The sequence below is a fragment of the Bombus affinis genome, unplaced genomic scaffold (assembly GCF_024516045.1).
Source record: "Bombus affinis isolate iyBomAffi1 unplaced genomic scaffold, iyBomAffi1.2 ctg00000070.1, whole genome shotgun sequence".
Classification (NCBI taxonomy): Eukaryota; Metazoa; Arthropoda; class Insecta; order Hymenoptera; family Apidae; genus Bombus; species Bombus affinis.
The window spans coordinates 1,030,090-1,052,868 of NW_026108823.1; the positions used below are offsets into that span (position 1 = coordinate 1,030,090).

A 22,779-nucleotide genomic window follows, 5' to 3' on the forward strand; every position below is an offset into this window, starting at 1 on the left:
GTCTCAGTACTCTTGTTAGAAGTTTTATCATCTTTTTCATTTCGTGGCTACAAGTTTTTCCAGGAAATTCTTATCGTTTTACAAGGGCTGTGGGACACAGTGACGTCAGCTATCGATCATATACGCGAATTTGTTGTAAATTAATTAGGAGAATATCTGGAGTTGTTTATCGTTGCCAGCTGTAAAATATTAGAATTTTTCATTCATAATTGTCATATTTTCGACTCTTCCGTTGCCAAGACCATCTTGAAAGATTTTTGGTATGTTCCATCACCCTTGTTAAAAGTGTGCCCATTGGTTAGCTATATTGATTTTAAAAACCAATACGTATATCAAGTTTATTATCTAACAGAAACAAAGAAATTCGTTTTATTAACGAATTTCTTTTATTAATTATTCTTTAATTATTAACGAATTTTCGATGTTTCTTCTCAATTTCCTTTAGCATCGAACGAAGAACATTATTTGATCAAACGTTTCATCGTTCAGATTATATTTCGTTTAGAAAGATTGAAATTGATATCGAGATAAAATCAAAAAGTATCCGTTGTTCTCGAACATTCTAGTATTCTTTCGCCGCCCGGGAGAAAGACAGGTATGAAGAAAGAGGATATTTTTTTTATTAACTTTTTAATATTGATATTTCGACAAATATTGACGTGTGCAGTGAGAAAATCGAGTGAAATTTTCAATAATATCGTTTTAATAATTTGTGAAACGAATTAGTTTGGTTTTTTCCATTTTTATTAGTTTCCGTCAGTGCTGATTGACGCGCCACTCCAGTTTCCATTTCCGTTTCTCGAAATTTCCTACGTCCTTGGTCTTTGGGACTCTTTGCCCAGGTAACTGCATTGCTTCTGGGTACGTCTCACCGTTCGGGTCTCTCGAGCTTTCGGTGTCAGTTGTTACCGTTGAAGGAAGAGAAGCTGGTGACGGATATTATCGGATAAATCGTTTATTCTGGAAAAGTTCGAGTAAGTTCGTTCTGTTTGAATAAATCAAGACATAGATCAATTTTTATCGTATCATCGTGATTCGCCATGTCGTACGTTTGGTTTCGGGATACCATATGTTTTTAATTTGGTACTTTTAATTTGAAATTTTACGTCTATGATCGTGACAGGAAGATACTTTCAGTGAATTATAAATATTTCAAATTATAAATTATAAATATTTGTTATAAATTACAATCATACTACGGGGAAAAGTGAAACATATGTTTTCTTGTGGAACATGTGATAGTAAATTATTCGAAGCATAATAATGCTTAATTAAACATCTATACGGTAATATTTACGGACGAATATTCGGGTAATATTATCGCGTCGCTCTAATCTGGCATTTAATGCTTTGATTGCGGTCTTTGAAATGGCATCGCAGATGCTGGTATAATATCACACGAAAAAGGAAGGACCAGTGGTTAATGTTGCAAGTGCACCAGTGCGTTGCAGCCATCGGGCGTGGCTTTGACGCCGGTGCCGAGGAGAGGCGCAGAACGTGTTCGATCGATCCGCGAACGCAGCCCGTGCTCATACTGCGACAGAGTTCGTTTCAGTTAGTCTCAGTCGCTGTTTGGCCGTCGACAGCGTATAGTCGCGCCGGCCGACGATTATTTTTTCTTTTTTTGTTTCTCGATAATTCTCTCGCAACACTCGTTCTATACGTACACCATCAGTTTATCGCGTGATCATTGTTACCGCTTCCCCTACCTTGTCACGTCCTTCAAAGAAGATTTTCCTTCAGTTTTTTGTTGTTTGGGGAAAATTCATCGCTCGAACACATGGATTTATCGACACGACGGTTTATCGAGGCATCAGCGTGATGTACTTTTCAAGTTTCATATTTTCTCTATGATACTTTCTAAGGAGAATTTAGAATTCGAACGATATCAATTTCCAGGAAATATAGGTCTTTATGAGACCATAGGTTAGGTTAGGACCATAGGATAGGTTTGAATTTAATTAACTCTCTTATAATTGGTATTTCAATTTTTTAATTCCTTAAATTTAGCTTTCTTTATGCTGTTAGATGATGTAACGCGGGCATTTTATGATATATCGAATATATTCGTATATATTTTACTTTATACATTCGATAAATTTCCTTGGTTGGCCGGCCTGCAACCCACATACGGCACTTAATAAAAATTTGTTTCGTTAGAGGTCGGTGTTTGTTCGTCTTCGTCATAAAAATGTCATGACGTCATATCATATCACAAGGGTTCTTCTGAAAGCTAGATATTCGATAACAAGATTAATGGTTTTCGGTAGCTTGTAATGTCAAGCTTTGAACTGGCGGGATCGCTTTGCTGTCAAATCGCCATTCAGCAGCGACCATATTCTTTAACTACGTTCAAGACCTATATCACGCTACAGAAACCATCAAAGGAGGATAATTGCAAGTTAGTTGCCTCTTAGAAACGAGACAGTTGGTTGTTACTTGTTATCCGTAGTTGGTAGTTGTTCTCCTTAGTCGCCACATATTATAGAGACGACATTCATAGTCACCAGTTGCCTTCGCTAATAGTTTCTTGTTGTCTGTAGTTAGTTCTCGTCATCGCTATGTATTCCATCAATCACGTAAAATTTAACATATAGGATTTTATTCTTTTTTATTCTTTCTGTAGGAAGATTCTTTAAGTAATATGAATTTAAGTAACTATTTTATGATACAATAAAGTGGAAAAACGATTATTTTACGTAACGTAATTTTTTAAAGAACTTCGAATTTAAAGGATTCAGATAGATATCTTAAACGTAATTAAACCCTCCATATCGTAATAAATTGAAAGAAATTGCGCAAGAAAGTTAATACACTTAATGCATAAAACATATATTTAAAATCCAAATGTAGGCGTTGACGCGTGCGTGCTACATGTTCGAAACGTTCGTTACATCCGCGATAAAATTTGTAACGACGAAGAAGCTTAACATATGGTGTGCTTCAAGACGACAGTAAAAAGTGTTGTCGTATTTTTCGAAATTTCTTCCATTCTTAATAAAAATATATTGTATAAATATAGTAGGATTTTTCAAATTTAAATAGTTATAATGATTTGAAACTTTACAATCGTACGGTTCTGTTTTATCCTTTGAATATACCTGTCATTTTCATATCTCCTTTTAACTAAACTAAATATTTGGAAATCCTATAATTTGTACACTTCTATTTGTGAATAAGATCGATGAAATTAAAGCGTAACTATGCTTTCAATAATGGCTTCGATGTATTGCTCACCATTATGGCGGATTAACGTCTCTAAGTGATCGACCTTAATCACTAAATGGCAGCCGCGATTCAGTGGTAGAGCCTTACACATGACGGACATTGCAAGCGCTTGTAAGACGTCTATCGTGAAACGTTTCCAATAGCATCGATTACGACGATGGTGAAATCCGAATAGAAATATATATCGCGTATCGCTTCAGCCTGACATGTCTTAAAATAGAATCACAATTTTTCGTTCTTAAAAAAAAAAAAAAGAAAAGAAAAAAAAGTCTATAAAAATTATATGCAAATAAAATAGATAAATGGATAAATGGTTGTACAAATTTATAAAACAGATATTACAAATATACGTAAATAAATTATATATTTATAAATTGTTTGTTTAAATATCTGTTTGTTTAAATAAATAAAAGGGATATTTACGACTTACAATGAACGTAGTCCTGTTTTTAGTTTTAAACAAAGCAAAAACGGATAACAACTTTTTAAAATGTAAAACTCAACGCAACAGTGGTTTTTTTAATTAATCAATAACGTTCAAAGTTAATTAATTTAGAGTGGTTTGTACATTTTGTATGCTCGCCGTATTTTAACGTTTGATGTGTAACGTTTGATGTAGTACTTGATGCCCGAAAAATCGAAAAATAATTAAATTTGATCGTTTCGTCGAATTTACAAGTGTGTATATTCGTGTGAAATCCTATGTGCTTGTGTATGCTGATGTGAAAGGCGGTAATATATTTTTCTTTTTTCGATTATTGTTGTCAACTTTTGTGTGGAATAAATCAATTCCGTGAATAGAAGTGCAATCAATACAGCTTACTATGAAATGATAGCACAACAACAGTACATATCGCCATTGACGTCAGCTTCACAAAATTTCTCGAGTATCGAGGTCGTCCATTTGGGTTAAGAATTTATTTCCAAAATGCCACAAGCACGAATATCTTATGGAAATCCACTGTATTTCCATTGTAATTTTTAATAATCAGATTCCATATTGTATGCTACGATTCGAGGAAAATCCGCAGCTAATTATTATCTTTGCTGCCTTTAAATACCATAAATAGTCGTCCGTAAATTTTAAAAGATTTTCTGTGCCATACTTATATTGTGTATTTTAGTCTTAAGGTGCGGGTCGTGTTCAATTAATCGAAAGTGATGAAACTGTAATGGGTCACGATAGTCAAATATTAAAAATGGTCTCGTTGGCTACATTTAAAATCTTTACGAGATATATATGCATAGTACGTTGCTACTAGCAACGGGTAGCGATGAGCAATAGAGAACAGTACCTTCCTTATCTCGTCGTGATTATGTACATAACAGTAATGCAAAGTACTCGTACTGAATATCTTACAACATCTACATAGATTTTCAGATTTGTTTCGAATATTACCAGCATAACCATGATAGTAGAATTCTGTTACAGTATTAATTCTATAGTGCCGTTATGCATAATACAGCCCTAAAATGTTTCTACAAATATACGAATATTTTCGTCAGCTACTATATTCCAACCATGGCTTATTATGAAAGGAAATATATAACGAAATTACTTGTTTTTTTAGACTAAATTAGTTTAATTTGAATAATTTTAGTAATTGTGTAGGATCGAACAACAACTTATCATTAGCTTCACTCGAGACTTGATTGCACGTAGCAACGTAATTGCGTTGGAACTGAGGGTAGAAAACAATGTCAACCGTTAGACGCGTCCGTCTGGCGAATGTGTAACGCGTGAATAATAGATGGCGGCAATCACGTGAACCCTACTTATAGCTGTTTCGGCTTATATCGTAGCATTCAACCTAGGGTAAAACGATAGGGATCATTAGAAGTTGAAAGGCCGGCTGATCAGCCTCATTTTGTTCCATTTTTTAATCAAGCGATGAATCGACAAATTGTACAGATTTCGATGGTTATCACAGTTCTCTGGGAATTTTCAAGCGCGGTTCGTCGAATTTAGTCGGATTGGCTACAGACTCTTTTACGAGCAGCTTGAAACTCGATCTAGTTTCGAAAAAATGAAAAATTCGTTTTATCTCTTTGCTTCCCTGTTCCTTCCTTCCTCTTTTTTTTGCTTTTTACATTGCGTTAAGACCGGCTAAATAATATTGATTGCCATGGACGTTGGCTGGTTCAAAATCACTGACATCGACGATAACAAAAGTAAGTTTGATGATCATTTATCTGAGCCGGTGTTATTCGACTTGAGCTCTGCACATTTGTTAATATTATTCTAGTAGGGATGAGATACTACAAATTTTAAATAACTTCGATTAAAATTATATTATAAAAATTATATTACATTAACGTTTAGAAGTCAATAAAGTGGAAAGAATTACGCGAGATAATGTAAATATAAATTATATTACAAGGAAACAATACGGCTAGGTAATTTGAAACATTCTGGCTAAAATTGCATTCTTTCAAAGTTAGGACGTACAGTATTTACAAAGTAGATTAAGTATCAAATGGGGTACTTAAGAAAATTCATGTTATCATTCTTTAGTAAACATTTTCAGGTAATAGCCTTCTGCAAAAGCTGCTTTACGTTACGTTAACGTATTCATTATTAATATTAATCATATTGTTCTTATCTCCTAGGGGCATAACAATCCATTTTTATATTGTGTTAAAACTAAATTTCTATTAGATTGTTGCAAAATTTTCTTTCGTTTTATAAAGAAATGATAGATTTTTTGTTTTATGTTATTTTATATTAAATTGGAGAAAGGTGGATCGCACATAATTCAATAAAATAATATAAAACAAAAAATATCGTACATCTATCATTTCTTTAGAAAACGAAAGAAACTTTTGGAACAACCTAATATTTCTCTCCAACGACACTTCTACGATGTTAAAATACTTGATAAAAAAATTTGATAAAAATATTAAGAAATTCTAATATTGATTTAAACGTATCGATTTATTTACTTTTCGCTGCCAGAAATTGTTAATTATGATTTCCACTTGAAAGCGTATTTCATATTATGAGGATAAATGATCAAATTCATCTCTAATATACACGTTAGAGAGTCATTTATAGCTGCAATCCTGTTTACCGCTCATATTCCTGGAACTCGATAATTCACTAGGCGATTGCTTTAACCGTGCAGAATACATCCATAAATAATTAATCGCTATTAATATTCCATCGACTTTTGAAAATCCCTGACGTGATCTATTTCACGTGATGAGAATACGTGTAAAGTGAGGTTATTGCTTGATTATCTTTAGTCGAATAAATCGAGTGATTCAAATTATAATGCGGAAGAAAGTCAAAACTATGTATATTATTTTTTTCAATTTTTATGTATCATTTGACGGAAGGAAATTTCGTAAGTAAGGTTCACCTTCTTTAATGTCAATGATTTTGAGATATGTTATTAAGCTCCAAATTCTAAGCAATCTTCTATATATATATATATGTCGGAGATGAAAGAACGCCGGAGCTCCTCCTTGGATTCGCGGGAATACCGCAACTCTGTAACTTGGATCAAACAAATGCCGCTCCGATTGTTCGAGATTTATGATCATGAGCTTGGGCTCGAGGCGACAATCAGTCGCCGAACGTAGCCGCGGTCAAAGGGATGAACGTTTTATCTAACAAAGGCACAGAGTAACTCTATACCTCTCCTTAAAATAAATAGTCGTAGCGACACGTAGCAGTAAATACTTCAATAGTTTCTATCCCGCGGCCCGCCACACGCAGATTTTGTCCTCCGGGTAAGATGATCGCCGGGTGTCGGCATGCCTTTGTGGCGTATGTTTAGTTAACGTGAGGACCCGCTATAGATCTTAAGATTTAGTCAAGCGAAGTCCTTCAAATAGACTTTGTTGCAACTACGGGAAGATAGGAGAAACCTATCTTCCACGAACGATGCCCCCCGTCAACAACCACCCCTCAAGGGCGGCCGGCATCTCTTTCAAAACGCCGATATGGAGATCGACCAATTAGCAACAGCGCTAATTTCCCTCTCCTTTGGAACGAAAGTTTTCTTTGACGAATCCGAGGATCTCATATCCTTAGACCCACCCAATATAGTTTTCCTCGACGACATCGTCTAGACGGAGAGTCATTCTTTCGTACGATCTCATCGACGAATGACAGTGCCACCTTACAACCAGAGAATACCTCACATCTAGTTAACAAAGAGTTAGACTTGAACTGTGCGAGAACATACGTTTACCATCCCGTGACCGCGGATTCGTTTCGAACCTAAGGTCATTATCACTAGTGCTACGAGTGCCTAATCTTGTTGATAAGCCTGTGCTAGTAAACTCTTTATTGTATCACGGCAACGGCTAATTGTAATGAGAACTCATCAAACGCCCCTCTCCATAATCCTGACCCTAATCCGACATATATATATATATATATTACAATAATTAGTTTCCGCCTAAACTGCTAGAACCACGTAGCACGCACTCTACTCTCGTTTATTAAACATTCAGGCCATCTGATCGCATGCGACGAGTTTTATGTTAATCCCGACCAATTACAATATCTTTCTCTCGTTTACAAGGGACGACGAGACTGGCAGTTGCGTGCTTTCCAAAGCAAAAGCCGCGATATCTGCATGATAACCTAACCTCAACCGATTTTGTTGTACTATTCTTAAGTGGACTTCGTTTGTACCACTTTCGTAACAAAAATAGAATATCTAGAACACAGCATTCCGTTATGCGATATTGTCAATTTCTAACGTCTGAAACATCAGAGATAATTTTTTCCCTACAGTTGTAAATTTGTGTGAAAAATTACGAACGTAACGGTGTTTGGCGCATGTACAGTTCCCCCTCCCCTCCCCCTCCAACCTTCATTTTCGTAGACATGCTAGAAAGATCCACTTTTCCACGGTGAAACTGTGTGTATTGTAATTTCATTTTGACAATGGTCCAACATCCTACTATGCATAAATTTAATATCAATATAAGCAGGTTTCATGCCAAGTATTACATCTAACGTATAAGCACAAACCCTGGTTTTAAATACCTTATAGTAACACCGAAAAGATTATTCAGTTGGATGTCTGGCTCAACATCAATATTTTACTTAGAAGATAATACGTCGAGAGCATGTTGGTGGATGGAATGGGAGATGAATGAAGGCTTACTTCTGTAAAATACGTAAAATGGTAGTCGGAATGAATTTTGGCGCTTGGGGACAGAAAAAGAGCTGACTGATACTGTCATACACCTGAATTTATAAAATTTTGAAAATCGATGTAACCTTTGAACTTTATCGTATTCTGTTTCGTAGCACAAATTATTGTTCCCGAAATGTACGTTTAGTGTTATAATATATTTGACCAATGGTTCTCAAATACTAGTTTTGCTAAAGCAATGGTGGAATTGGAGCAATTCTTTCTTCTTTCATTCTTTGAATGACCTGAATTTTCGAGTAGTCTAGTGACGCTTGATCCGTACAATTAATCGATTTCTTCTTATTACAGAGCTGCAAGAGATTCCGCGTTGGACGCCGATGTTGCGAGTTCGAATGCCTGGATGAGGTTGGCACTGAGTATTGGTCCGGATCTGATGTGGTTATCGTCGATGGTTCACCTAAACTTGAAAAACATAGTGTATTGTGGACGCTGAGCTTAGTGATGGCAATTGTAATATTTTAATTTCTCAATAAAGATTCCGATGGCGCCGTTGACAAAATTCGTACCTTATAAACGTCGACGATTAGCTTCAGCCACCGGGAAAAGAAGTGGTGTACAATGTAGTGTGTTAACGAAGAATCATTTGTAACTGAATAATTATACCTCGAGAAGATTATACCTGAGTAATTATATTTATTCTTATTTTCTTCCCCTTTATTTCATTTGAATAGATTTTTGTATTCAAAGAGCGAGGTATGATTATTTCAGACGGGTTAATTTGTTTTTATATATGTCAAAAGAATGAAAGGAGATGACGATGAATCGGTGACAGGTAGAAAATTGTAATCTGTTGTATTTCCATGGTACTGTATACTTGATTATATTTTGTTCAATATTATTCATATTCTATCATGTAATTTGGGAATATACATACATATACATATATGAAAATATAGTGGTATACTTATCCCCTAATCTTTGTGATTTCTATGAAAATTTTATGATTCATTGTCACTTGTATGAAGGATGGAAATATAAAAAATTGATAAAATTATTAATAATATTTACAAAGAAAAAGTGAGCTGTTGGATATACAGGGTGGTTGGTAACTGGTAAAAAAAAAGAAGTCGAAAATATACAAATTTTTCATTTGAGGCTTTGTTTTCGAGAAAATCGACTTTGAATTTTCGCTCGGTACGCGTGCACTTTATCACGTTTCGTTATAACGGATTTTATTGTAGATTGTGTTTCGATTGACGTTATGTTGATAAACCGTTCCAATATGTTGCACGCGTTGCACGCATACCGATCAAAAATTCAAAGTCGATTTTCTCGAAAATAAAGTCTCAGACGAAAAATGTTTATTCTATATTTTCGACTTCTTTTTTCGAGTAGAATCACCAATTTTCCGCTTGTACTATCAATTACCAACCAGCCTGTATGAGAAAATTCTATTTTAAACACCAAATTCGCCACGATTGGCTATTTTGTTTACGAAATTAAACGAATTTAATAAATGAAATGGCAAGGGAGGAACTACAAGTGACCGTCAAACTATTTTTATGCTTGAAAAGTAATTCGCAAAGTAATATAAAATAATACTACTGATTTGTGTCTCTTTCAGAATTTTTTCTTAATCTCTTGTTTTTTTCCCTTCAAATTTATTATTTATTATTTATTCGGTGTCACGAAAACCGATTAAATATTAAATATCTTAAATATAGATTGAAATGAAAGCTTGTCAGTTCTCGTTCAATTGTCACTTCAAAGTTGTTAGTTCAAAGGTTCTCGTATATCATAAAGCAAGGGACCAAATCTTTAACTTATTACAAATTAAACCTTTTATTGTAATTACGAAAATTATGAAAGTACCAAGCGAAACAAGTAGGGAACATGAACTGCTCAACGAACCAAAGAACGGCTCAGTGACAAAATTAATAAAGTAAGGATCACAAATATTACAACATTACACTCTTACATCACATAATAGTTCTCTATACAAAAGATATATAGCGAATCGACTTTTCACAATGATAACAATCAACAGAACCAATTAAGACCAGGCGAAACTCTCATAAGATAAGATATAGATAGATAAGAAATAAATTTAATAGTAAACACGTAGGTGAAACACTTGCTGAAATTTGCATCACTCGACACGAACGAACCGTTCGGAAGGAAAACGCGTTCAGCCCCCAAGGCTGTGGAATTGGGATCACTTAATTAACTCCGTTTGAATCTATCTTGAATTAATTCTCGTTTAACGACCTGTGCGTATTCAACATCATATCATTTCCGACCATATCGTTCCCAGAAGATGAAACAGCACGGTAAAACAGATGTGAATACCTATCACGAGCGAAACAGAAATGCGAAGATCCTTTGGAACGATAATAATAAAATTGCATGCATAGGAACCATGGATGGAACACAAGGCAAAGGTGTAGATGGTATTATAAGCTTTGAAACGAGCGTATAGGACGAGAGAAATTGATCATAAAATTGAGTTGAGCCCTTTGAAGTTAGGAACAACATACTTTGATGTTTTGTTTAAAGGAGAGATATTGAGCTGTGCAAAAATTGTATAGGTTCTCTGAAGGTAAATAAGATTTTGTTGCTGAGTAAATAAACGAGATTTCAAGTTTCTCTTGAATATTGGAAATTTAAAGGTTTTGATGGTATTTTATCGTTATATTACTTCCAAATTTTAAAGGACCAAATCACATGGCTGATATTTTTAAAGTCTTTCTATATCTTTGAGGAAGTAAGATAAGGTTGATAGATAGTCGTTGTTGGTACTTAACCGAGTATGGTCATATAGTCGATTAAATGAAATTTCTATTCTTTCAGATATATATCGTCGAATATATATGTCGGATTAGGGTCAGGATTATGGAGAGGGGCGTTTGATGAATTCTCATTACAATTAGCCATTGCCGTGATACAATAAAGAGTTTACTAGCACAGGCTTATCAACAAGATTAGGCACTCGTAGCACTAGTGATAATGATCTTAGGTTCGAAACGAATCCGCGGTCACGGGATGATAAACGTATGTTCTCGCACAGTTCAAGTCTAACTCTTTGTTAACTAGATGTGAGGTATTCACTGGTTGTAAGGTGGTACTGTCACTCGTCGATCAGATCGTGCGAAAGAAAGAATCTCCGTCTCGATGATGCCGTCGAGGAAAACTATAATGGGTGTGTCTAAGGACATGAGATCCCCGGATTCGTCAACGAAAGCTTTCGTTCCAAAGGTGAGGGAAATTAGCGCTGTTGCTAATTTGTCGATTTCCATATCGGCGTTTTGAAAGAGATGCTGACCGCCCTTGAGGGGTGGTTGTTGACGGGGGGCATCGTTCGTGGAAGGTAGGTTTCTCCTATCTTCCCGTAGTTGCAACAAAGTCTATTTGAAGGACTTCGCTTGACTAAATCTTAAGATCTATAACGGGTTCTCACGTTAGCTAAACATACACTACAAAGGCATGCCGACATCCGGCGATCATCTTACCCGGAGGACACAATCTGCGTGTGGCGGGCCGCGGGATAGAAACTATTGAAGTATTTACTGCCACGTGTCGCTACGACTATTTCTTTTAAGGAGAGGTATAGAGTTACTCTGCGCCTTTGTTAGATAAAACGTTCATCCCTTTGACCGCGGCTACTTTCGGCGATTGATTGTCGCCTCGAGCACAAGCTCATGATCATAAATCTCGAATAATCGGAGCGGCATTTGTTTAATCTAAGTTGCAACGTTACGGTATTCCCGCGAATCCAAGGAGGGGTTCCGGTGTTCTTTCATCTCCGACATATATTATATATCAATGTTAATTGTTATCTGTGTTGGCGTAGTGAATAAACACATTGATGTTCGGTGTTTCAATTATCAGAATTATAATCGATGTTAAATGTATAGAGTGTCAAAAAATTATTTGTTGTAGCTGTGGAAGATGGAGATCTGTTACAGAAAATGGATCATGAAATTGATCTTGAGTATAATTTTCAGAGAAAATTTTTTATTGCATCATAAAGTACTTATCACGAGAAACGAAAGTTTCAGAAAACCCCTGGATCGTAAATGATTCGTTCTTTTGAAAAAAGCTGTTTAAAATTTCTTGTACTAATCCTTATACTAATTGTGTATACTAATTGTATTTAGTATATTATGTTATAAATAATGGTTAATATAAGTATCAAAATAAATAGACAACAATTAATTAGATAACATCGTAATCCAGAATGATAAGCGAACAAAACGCAGTACTCAGACAGCAAACCCAACAAATCACAGTCATGCTACAACTAATTACAAACGTGCTAAGCAAAAAATAAAAAACGGACACTCTAAAAATAGCAGCCTGGAACTCAAACGGCCTACAACAACGGGCCCTCGAAATTAAAACATTCATATACAGTAACAATATAGACATACTACTTGACTCAGAAACACACTTCACTACAAAAAGCTACTTGAGAATACCATACTACACCATATATGATACCAAACACCCCTCAGGAAAAGCTCACGGAGGGACAGCAGTGATAGTCAGAAACGATATCAAACATTATCTACACAACCAAGTTAACAAAGGATATTTACAAGCAACCACCGTTACAGTTCAAACTAGTAGCAACTACTTCCAGTTGTCAGCAGTATATGTGCCTCCGCGACACAAAATAACAACACAAATGTGGGAAGAATACTTCCAGGACCTAGGGGACAAGTACATCGCAGCGGGAGACTACAACTCAAAGCACACGCTTTGGGGGTCAAGAAACATTACACTTCGAGGTAGAACACTGGAAAAATACATTAGAAATAATAACCTCAATGTTACACCACGAGGCTTACCACGGGCTGTATTTTCTAACCGTCGCTCGCGGCCCTATAATGTCGCAGTCGGATCGTCTTATCTGACCCCAGGATCATATACAATGTATCGACGAGCGCATAGCTATCGCCAAGCAGCGAGTTCTCGAAACGTCGAATTTTGTCCGTTACGTTTTCCACGCAAGAATAGACATACGTGATCATAGGCGCGAACGGTGGCGTGACCTAAGTATAGTGGGGGTCGTCTTAAAGATGAGACAAAGAAATCATCTAAAGTCGATCAGTTCCTTGTGACGCGTCGAACGTTACACATTGAATCGAATCTAACACATAACGTCTGTCTCAAGCTGTTGCTTGTGCGATAGGTCTCGTTATAAGCAAACCGCTAAACAAACCTTGACTGTTATCTTTTTCGTTTATAATTGTTGATCTTTGACTGAACTTGTTGTTTCGTTATTTTTATTAAACTTTTATCAACCAACCCAGTATAGTTGTTCGTATACACTCAAACCTAACCACCTCTATTCTCGTAATAGAAATAGGGGATCAATCAGTTCGTGGCATCGATTGTTTAATCGTAACGAGAATTTACGACTCTCGTTGACGCGTTATCTAGCGATCGCGTCTCTCTGCGAACGGTTGAAACACACTATGTTTCATGAATTTATTTGCTAACGGTATTGAAACAAATAACAAGCAGAGGACGAACTATCCGTGAACTGTTTTGCCAACGAGTACGCTTCCAATATTTTCTGTTTGAGAAAGCACACTTGTTGCTGTTGCAACTCCAAATATTTTTACAGCCGACGCTTTTGCCATGAATCATCGGCTAACATATAAAATAGAGAAAAGCCACAGTTGATTGTAATGGAAATTTAGAAAACCTCAAACTCGATATAGAAGGGAAAAATAAAGGAAAGGAAGGGAGAGATAATTGGAAGCTTGGGGCCAGGTTTAATTCACTGAAACCGGGCTGCTTGTGTCATCACGAAACAGAATTGCCAGTACGTCATTTCTGTGCTCCCGTCCTCGTAAAAACGGTTTCACACGTTAAGAAAAAACGAATAGGCGGTGAAGAAAGAAAAAAGCAGACAGAGAGCGCTTTTAAAAAGCTGACGAAGCGTGTGTCACGTAAAATAAAAGGAAATTTAAAAGAAAGAAGAAAACTTTATTTTTCCTTCGTTTATACACTTATAAGACACTTCTGAGCTCTAGCCGTGACCGTACGAGACTGAGTCTCTTACAATCTTTTTACTTTCGGTGACATCTGTTCCCTCATTATCCCCACTACCCTGTAGGCGTACGTGACCGTTGCTACGCTTCTAGAACATTTGGTGGAAGGACCGTTAGTCCATAAATGAATCCTCAGGTACTCCGGCAATATACATTGTCGCCAAGGTCGCCATGTGTTTCCCTCATCGGTCCATCGGGTTCGAAGTATGCCAACCGGGACACCATCCTGCCCGCGGTGTGTGTGTGTGTGTCCTGGTCTCTGATGTGATTTACGTTACACGTGCGTTGCCACAACGAGACACACGGTGCTATTTGTCGTTTTAAATTGCGCCGCAACTTGTTTTTGAGATCTTTGCTAGAGACATGTGAAAACACGTTGGAAGTATATTTCTTGTTTTTGTGGAATTTAGCTGGAAAATGAAAAATAACGTAAAACATGTACTTACGACTTACAGGGTAATTGAATGTATACACTGTAATAACCAGCGATTTAAGGCTTTAAAAGATCGAAAGAAAAGAAAAGAAGAAAGATAATATGTTGTGGCAGTCTAACTCGATCTAAGGAAATAGAGAGGGAGGGGGGGGTGGGGGCAAAGCTTGTTAATCTGGAAAGAATACAAGCATCAATTTCAAGCACTTACAGGGAATCAAGCGGGCTTGTTATGGTCGTAAGGTGGACAATTATCCCGTGTTAGGTTCAATCAGCTTAGTCCTACACAAAATTGATCCAATCATGCGAAAACAAATGTATTCTGATTTTTGTCGCAGATATTTCTGGTCTACGCACTCCAGTGCCAGCACAACTGATATTGAAACGCCTGATTTTCCCATATTCTACAGCGACAACATTACCTGATTTTTTACAACCATGAAGGACTCGAAAATACTTGCAATCTTCATCTGTTTGCAAATTATTTTCGTCACTTTCGTCCCGTCAGGGGCTGGTAAGTTGATACTGATTAATTATACCATCGAAATTCTATATAATGGCTACAAAAAATATTTGCATCATCACCCTCATTTCCTAACGAAGCGCGTTTTTTTACCAAGTTTTATATTTCATTTCATAGTATCAAATCTCTGTAGTTACACGAAATTATTAAATGATAGGAAACTTGATATACACGAATTTAATTAATTAATAAGTTACCGTTAATTAATAAGTACACCGTTAACGCTTGCATGCTGGTCGTTAAAGCACATGCTGCTTATTGCGAATATTGTACACAGCGATTCATTTAACTCGCCTTGAATTAGTTTTAGAAAGACAAACATGGACAGGGATAATTTTTGTCACGAGCCGTTTAATTTATTCGTTCATTAGAACGAATTAATTTACACCTGCTGAGATCGCGATTGATGTGACAAATTCGAAATCTTGTTCCATATAAATATTTTTAAACAACCACGTCGTAAGCTTTGTATATTTTTTAATCGCAACGAAACTGTTCAGAGAAATGCTGAAATTATTAATTAGAAAAGGAGATTTCTACGCATCGTTGTAAAACTGTCAGGGAAAATATTCGTGAAACAGTTACGTTGTTACAAGTTCTACAAGAAGAAATATTGAAAATCACGTTCCACTTATTCAGTTGCACGTGTAAAAGGTATCTTGCGTTCGCGCAAAAAATCTCTGAAGGATACATGCTTTATAATAATTGGAGTGTCGAAGTTGTTACGCGGATCGGCGTACACGTACCTTTTAATGAAACTAGGTTACCCATTCGTTATTCGTTCCTAATTTTCAGCTTCACGATTTTTACGCAATAAAATTTTATACACCTGTTCGGTTTATAAATGATTCAATTCAAATTTAACAGAATTAAAGTTGAAATAATCATTTGTACTTCATTAAAAGGTTCTTTCAGCATCTCGTTTTAATATTTTTATTGGTAATATTTTGTTGATCGTTATATTTAAATGGAGTTTTTCAAAGGAGAGACATTTTAAGGTAGGAAATGGACATACATTTATAATAAGAATTCAGAAGAAAGAATATTTCATACAGAAATAAATATTCCGTATGTATAAATAACTACGCTATGAATTTTATATGTATCGGATATTCCTTCTGGTTAATGTATCTGATGTTTTTTCACGCGAGATAGCGTATATTTGCATCTATATGTCTCTTCGTTTCTCAGTAGTAAAACTTAGCATTCCTGCGGCTGATAAGTAGTTACGCACTGACAACGAGAAACATAAAATGAGTAAGAAGCATGAGACATTCTATAAGAAAAATAAAGTTGTTTTTATCTTTCATTGCATATTCGTCAGAATATTGTTAATAAATATTTAAGTTAAGATTTCAGTTGCAATAAATACATAGGATACATAGGATACATTTATTTATATATGTATCTATGAACGCATTTGACATAAAATTTTGATAACGACTAAAATTATATATTCTGATATTAAATTAATTTAATGAGAATAAAAAACTAATATTTTTAAACAAGATTTTGTATAAAGTTATATTTATTAGGAAAAGTTCGTTCATCCCTTTATAATATGATAGGATTAGACTCATTGCTGTGCAAATCATTTCATGGAATAGTATATGTGTGCGTGTATGTTCTAAGTTTTTATTATAAAAATGCTAAATGTACTAGGAGACGTTTTTAAAAATTCATAGATTTTTCTTCATCAAACATATCAATCGTTATATTGAAAAGTTAATTATCTTTTATTTGTTTCGAGCTGCACATTGATTGAGACATTCCTGTTGGTTATAATTGCGAATTTAACGCAACGAAGTTGTTTGAATCCCTTGCAAGCATGTAAATATATCGTCGAATTAATTGGTCAATTACTTGAGGTTGGAATTGAAAGAAAGGGAAAGGTGGAGGAGAAGTCTTGCGTTTGAATGCGGGACACTTTTAAAGCCCACAGTTCGCTGAAATTGCCAGAGAATTCAATTAAATGGCAAATTAAACCATTGAACTGAATCTGTTTCCAATCGCGAGCTTAGAAATTCTATCCTTTGAATTTTTATATCAGTCAACTTTCTTTTTGTACGTACGGTAACGAATATAATTCATGAATTAATGAAGTATGTAATTGGATGAAAGTTCTTCTTCCTGGATTCAGTTTAGACTAAGAAAAATTATATAATAACGAAATTATCAACTTAAAATTGATAGAGTGTGATAGTTTATTTTTTTTTTTTTTTTTTTTTTTTGCGTGAGGAGGGGAAAATGCTGTTACGCATACCCAGTGATCCGCATCACTGGGTTATGTGGGACTCGGGCGGATGTTGTTGCCATACCCACTAAAAACCCCTCCTCCTTTTTCCTTTGCTTCGAGGACAGACAACCCCGGTAAAACCTGTCGGCAGTCATCAGGGTTGTCCTTTCATGCCCCGTTGTATCTTCTTCTTCAGGCAGTTATTCTGTATATTCTGTATTGCTCTCGTCATCTTCTCAGCTAGTTCAGAATACTGGGCTGATCTCCTTCTGTGGTTCTTTGTTGTCTTGTATCTCTGCCTTCACTGCTCCGCGTAGTTGTTGTTGCTCTCGTTCTCCTCCTTGCTTCCTTCAAGGCCTTCGCTGTCACCCTCCTGTGAGGCATGACGGTCTTGCGAAATTACCTGAATTTATCTCAGCTCTCGTTCTTTGCGGTCACCGTGGCGATCAGATTGTCCACGTCTATGTTCTCGCCAAGAGCGTTCTCCAGCTCAATCCTTCTGTACGTTCACTTCGGGCACGTGAAGAGGGCGTGCTCTGCATCGTCGTTAGGGTCTTCACAGTCGAGACAGTTGCTGTCGCTGCTCTTGCCAATCCTCTTCCTATAGACCCCAAAACTCCTGTAGAGGTGGCCGTGTGTTCGTTATATATTTATTGGACGTGCGTGATAGTTGTAGTAGTTGGGCCTGGTCCGCTGTAATTGTCACTGGGGGCTGTAGATGTCGCTGCCGTCGTCCGACACTAGTTAGTGCCGAGTGGTGGTATTTGGCTTGTCGAGTGCCGCCACAGTACCCCTTACCAGTGATAGCGTTAGAATCTTAGTGTAATAAACCGTCCAAATGTCCAATTGTTGTCCAATTCGTGCGGATGTTGCTCGAAGTCTTCAATGTGGCGGTGGATACCTGTCAGTACGGTGCGGGCGTTCCGCGTACGGTCGTAGGCCTCTGTTCCATTTTTTAGTATGACGTGCTAGTGGTAATGCCCATGAACTTTTGCGACGGCCACATCACTCCTGGCTTGGTCGGTCATCGTTTCGTACCCAGTCACCTGCATGCGTGAGTCGGCGGTGAGGGGTCGAGTTTTTGTTGAAGGAAGGGCCGTTCCGTGTTCGTCGTAGCGGTAGGATCCAGCTTGCCACAGGTCTAGATTCGCAATGATGGAAGTTCTCAGTAATGCTATCACGGTCAGACCTCAGTTTTGCTGTCGATCACGTCAGGGTCACCAATGTAGATGTGGCCGTGTGTGCGTGATATATTTATTGGACGTGCGTGATAGTTGTAGTAGTTGGGCCTGGTCCGCTGTAATTGTCACTGGGAGCTGTAGATGTCGCTGCCGTCGTCCGACACTAGTTAGTGTCGAGTGCCGCCACACTCCCATGCCCGGTTAACAGCTGCATGGTGTGATGATCGATGTCCATCTTCTTTTTGGTAAATAGCAGCGCACTCGGTATTAATTTCCTTGCGCCTCCAGTTCCTCCTTCAGCTCGTTGCCGTCATCCGCGCCGATCCTGGTCTTATGGATCTTGTTCCACTCGTAAGTCTCTCCGAGCATCTTTATCTTTATGTAGATCGGGAGATTCCCGGTCAACACGCAAAGTGCCGCGCGGGAGACGGTACAGTATGCCGTCGTTGTTATGCACAGGGCCGTTCGTTGTGCCCGTTTCTGCTTCTTCCTGTTCTTATCGGTATTCGCTAAGCTAATTCTTCTTTCTGAACCCATACTGCCTCCGATGGAACGGGTCGGTTCCGATGCATCTCTCGATGATCTTCTTAAAGCATTTTTCCCAGATCTTGCTCATGGCTGGGAGTATGCTTATCGGCCGATACGCGTTAGGGAGACTGGGATCCTTTCCCGGCTACCTTAGCAGTATTACTCTGGCCGTCTTCCAGCAGTCTGTTTCCAGCTTGCTTCCAGCTCCTGCTTCCAGCAGTCCAGGAGTCTTCCATCGACTCCTGCAGCCATCTTGGTGTTCATTCTTCCGGCGCCATCGTCGACATCGCCTTCGCCGATGACGACGCTGAAGCTGATGTCTTCTTCTTCTTCGGTCTCTGCCTCTTCGCGGCCCTCATAATGGGAGGATCCGTGTCCCATGGTGAATAGCCTCTATAGGACTGCTTTCACCATGTCGATCGGCATGTCGTTGGTTGGTTTCTTGCTTTTGCATCTCTTCATGACTGTGCGATAGAGTTTGCCTTCTTGCTTTTCTGTATGGATGGAAACGCGTTCGAAAAGTAGAACGGAGTAATTAGCGATGCACGATCCCAGGCTGGTGAATATTTTTCCATCGGGAGAAGTCAGGTCGAGCGATACAAGATTTATATGCTCGTTCTGCCAGTTATTTCAAGGTCTGTGACGCGATAGAAAATGAACATAAATGAATAATAAATGTATTACAGCCATAAAGATTGCTTGATGTACGCCACCGTTTTTCCCCTATTTCTCCGATACAATTTTCCTTTTTTTTTTCTTTGCCAAACACTTTACTAATCGGTACGTATTCGAATTATCCTCAATTATTCTCGGTTGTTTCCGTTTCCTTTGGATTTACATAAGTACTCGTTTGATGTACGTGCAGAGTGAGATAATAACTATTAACAGCTATAAAATAAGAAGCGAAAATACGTTGAAACTCGACATCTAGATTCGCGAGACTTTGCAGAGCTTCGAAACTCTCGTGTTTCAAACCTAATAAAAAGTTGTAGAGGGAGAATTACATTGCGAGATCTGTTAAGGAAAATCGTATCGTTGTAATAGGATTATTTCAGCGAGGGAAATTCCGTGTTGCGTGTAACGCGTTGCAAAGCCATGAGCTTTCTTTCGGGTTAATATACATAATCGCCTTATCGAACTTTCCATCTAAACCGTTGCGCTCACACGTGAATTTTGCATTTCAATCTTCTTACTTGCAGTCCAATCCAGTTTAGTGTGACTAAGCTAAATGTTTCAGCCCTTCCAGGTAGAGTATGTATTATAGAGAGACGTACAACTCTATGAAGGGGAGATCAATAAATTGGGTTATCTTTAAATCACTGACAATTATTTCATCGACACGATTTCACCGACAGCGAATCCACCGGCAATGTCTATCAAAGTTTATTTACCGATACACCGAGTGAAATCACCCACAATCATTTCACCAATATTCTCCTTTGTCGATAATTATCATGCTTGCCACTACATGTTATCGTTGATTATATGTCTTTATTTACACATTCGTTTACGCGCATAACGAGATAAACGAAGAAACGAAAATGATATGTTGTTATGATGTATTGTTAAATTACTAATTAACACGAGTTATATATCTACCTACATGAGAGCTTCTAAATATCAATTATATTTCATGAAAGCACACAAGCTATTTTGCTATACACAAATAGAATTATAAGGAGATGTTACGTTCTAATGATTTAACGAAATCTATTCCTCTGTACATTTGACATTTCTGTATTATTACTTGTGTACTTTCTGCTCTTGTTTACGTCATCGGAAGTAAAAATACGTTAAGCGAATCAGCTAATCTATTTGAGCGATTCAATGGCTCGGTCTTCTCTTATGCGACTACCAAGCAGAAGATAAGTTCTTGGTTATATTACATTTTATAACATCCAAATTAACTTTTTTTTCTTTTTCTTTTTCTTTCTCTTTTTCTTTTTTTCCCTTTTTCTATTTCTTTTTTTTTCCTTTCTTTTTTTCTTTTCTTTCCCTTTTTCTTTTTCTTTTTTTTCCTTTCTTTTTTTCTTTTTTTTTCCCTTTTTCTTTTTTTTTCCTTTCTCTTTTTCTTTTTTTCCTTTTTCTTTTTTCTTACGTGGAGGACACCAAGCCACTTTGGGGGGGGGGGGGAAGTGGCGTGGTAGTGAACATCCAAATTAACTGGGGCACTAATTAGCTAAAGCTTCTAGTCAAACCAGGTATCGGTCTTTGTACGCAAAGACATTCATTACAATCGTTTATAGTTTGAAGAAACACCGTTACAAATTCGTGATATAAGAGAAAGCGATTCAAAACTCGGATTCATTTGTTGGAACGACGCCGTGGGCAAAAGTACATAATGGAAAACTTTCTTCCAAGACCAATTCATAGCGCTGACGTAATTAAAATGTGACGATATTGCCAGCGACGTTTCTCCAAATAGACGACTAACTTATTTACGAATTGCCGCAACACGATTGCCGCTGGTAATACGGTTAGTAATCACTTTATTGAATTTTCGCTTGACGTGACATCGTCGAGTTCCTAGAGAGATTCTTCTCCCTTGTAAAACTATGTTTCTGCAACGACTGTATTTGTTGAATTACCGTTCGTGAACAAGTCCTTCTCTTTATTACGTGTAATAGATTCTTCTTTTTAAGTTTTAAATTACATTGGTAATTTTCTATAATTTATTACTCGAATATGGTAATTTGTTCTTAAAAAGTTTGCTTTTTCTACAATTATTTTACTACAAAACCCATCAAAAACATGATGTATGTATATATACCCTCAAATATTATCGGTTTATTCTCAAGCTATAGTTCAATTTCGGAAATTGCCAATTAAAATCATAAAAAAAAACACAGAAAGTTCGTTAAAATATGCGATTTTCCAATCAAGATATAGAATTTATTCGAGTAATATAGATTACAGTAGCGATGGTGACGGCAACGATGAATGGACTGATTCTTCGTGCGAAAATAAATTGGAAGCGCAGAACGATGCATTGTTTCAGGGAATATCGATTTTCAAGCATGGTTTTAAAGTACGTGTGCGCGTGTCTAGGTTTGTTAATTAATGCCGCTCCCAGGTTTTCAATATATAAATGTGACACCTACATATCTTTAAGCTTAAAACAATTGGACTAACAATTTCATTAAATTTAAATCAATATTTATCTTTTTAAACGCAACAATATTTTTAATGACAACTTCACATGTAAATCAAGTGCATACATATTCGATCGTTCTTGAAAACCTGATTCTCTGCGAAGAGAAAAAATCATTGAATAAAGATTTGATCTACGTTTTATATGCTACGTTTTACATCCACCTCTTTTCAGATATACCCCTCTATTTAAAATCATAGATCGTCACACTCTATAGGTATTTCCCTGAAAAGTTAATGTCGTTTTGTATAAAAGCCAATTCAAAGGGGAAGGAAATTCTGCGAAAAATTCTTTCAGATTTCCCTATGTTTGAGCTCGAATCA

General features: G+C 36.9%; 2 protein-coding genes across 7 annotated transcripts in view; one reads left to right on the forward strand and one right to left on the reverse strand.

Moving 5' to 3' along the window:
* LOC126927053 (integral membrane protein DGCR2/IDD-like) overlaps positions 1 to 22,779 on the forward strand; it is a 386,199-nt gene that overhangs the window by 109,548 nt on the left and 253,872 nt on the right. The window contains exon 1 of one of the 6 annotated variants that reach the window (XM_050743403.1): positions 5,243 to 5,400. The exons of the other annotated variants lie outside the window; for them this stretch is intronic. The gene's annotated coding sequence lies outside the window, so the exon portion shown is untranslated. Of the gene's footprint in view, positions 1 to 5,242; positions 5,401 to 22,779 lie in introns of those variants that run through there. 6 annotated transcript variants of the gene reach the window in all.
* The window catches only part of LOC126927036 (G-patch domain and KOW motifs-containing protein-like), a 41,622-nt gene that overhangs the window by 5,223 nt on the left and 13,620 nt on the right, over positions 1 to 22,779 (reverse strand). The window lies entirely within an intron of this gene.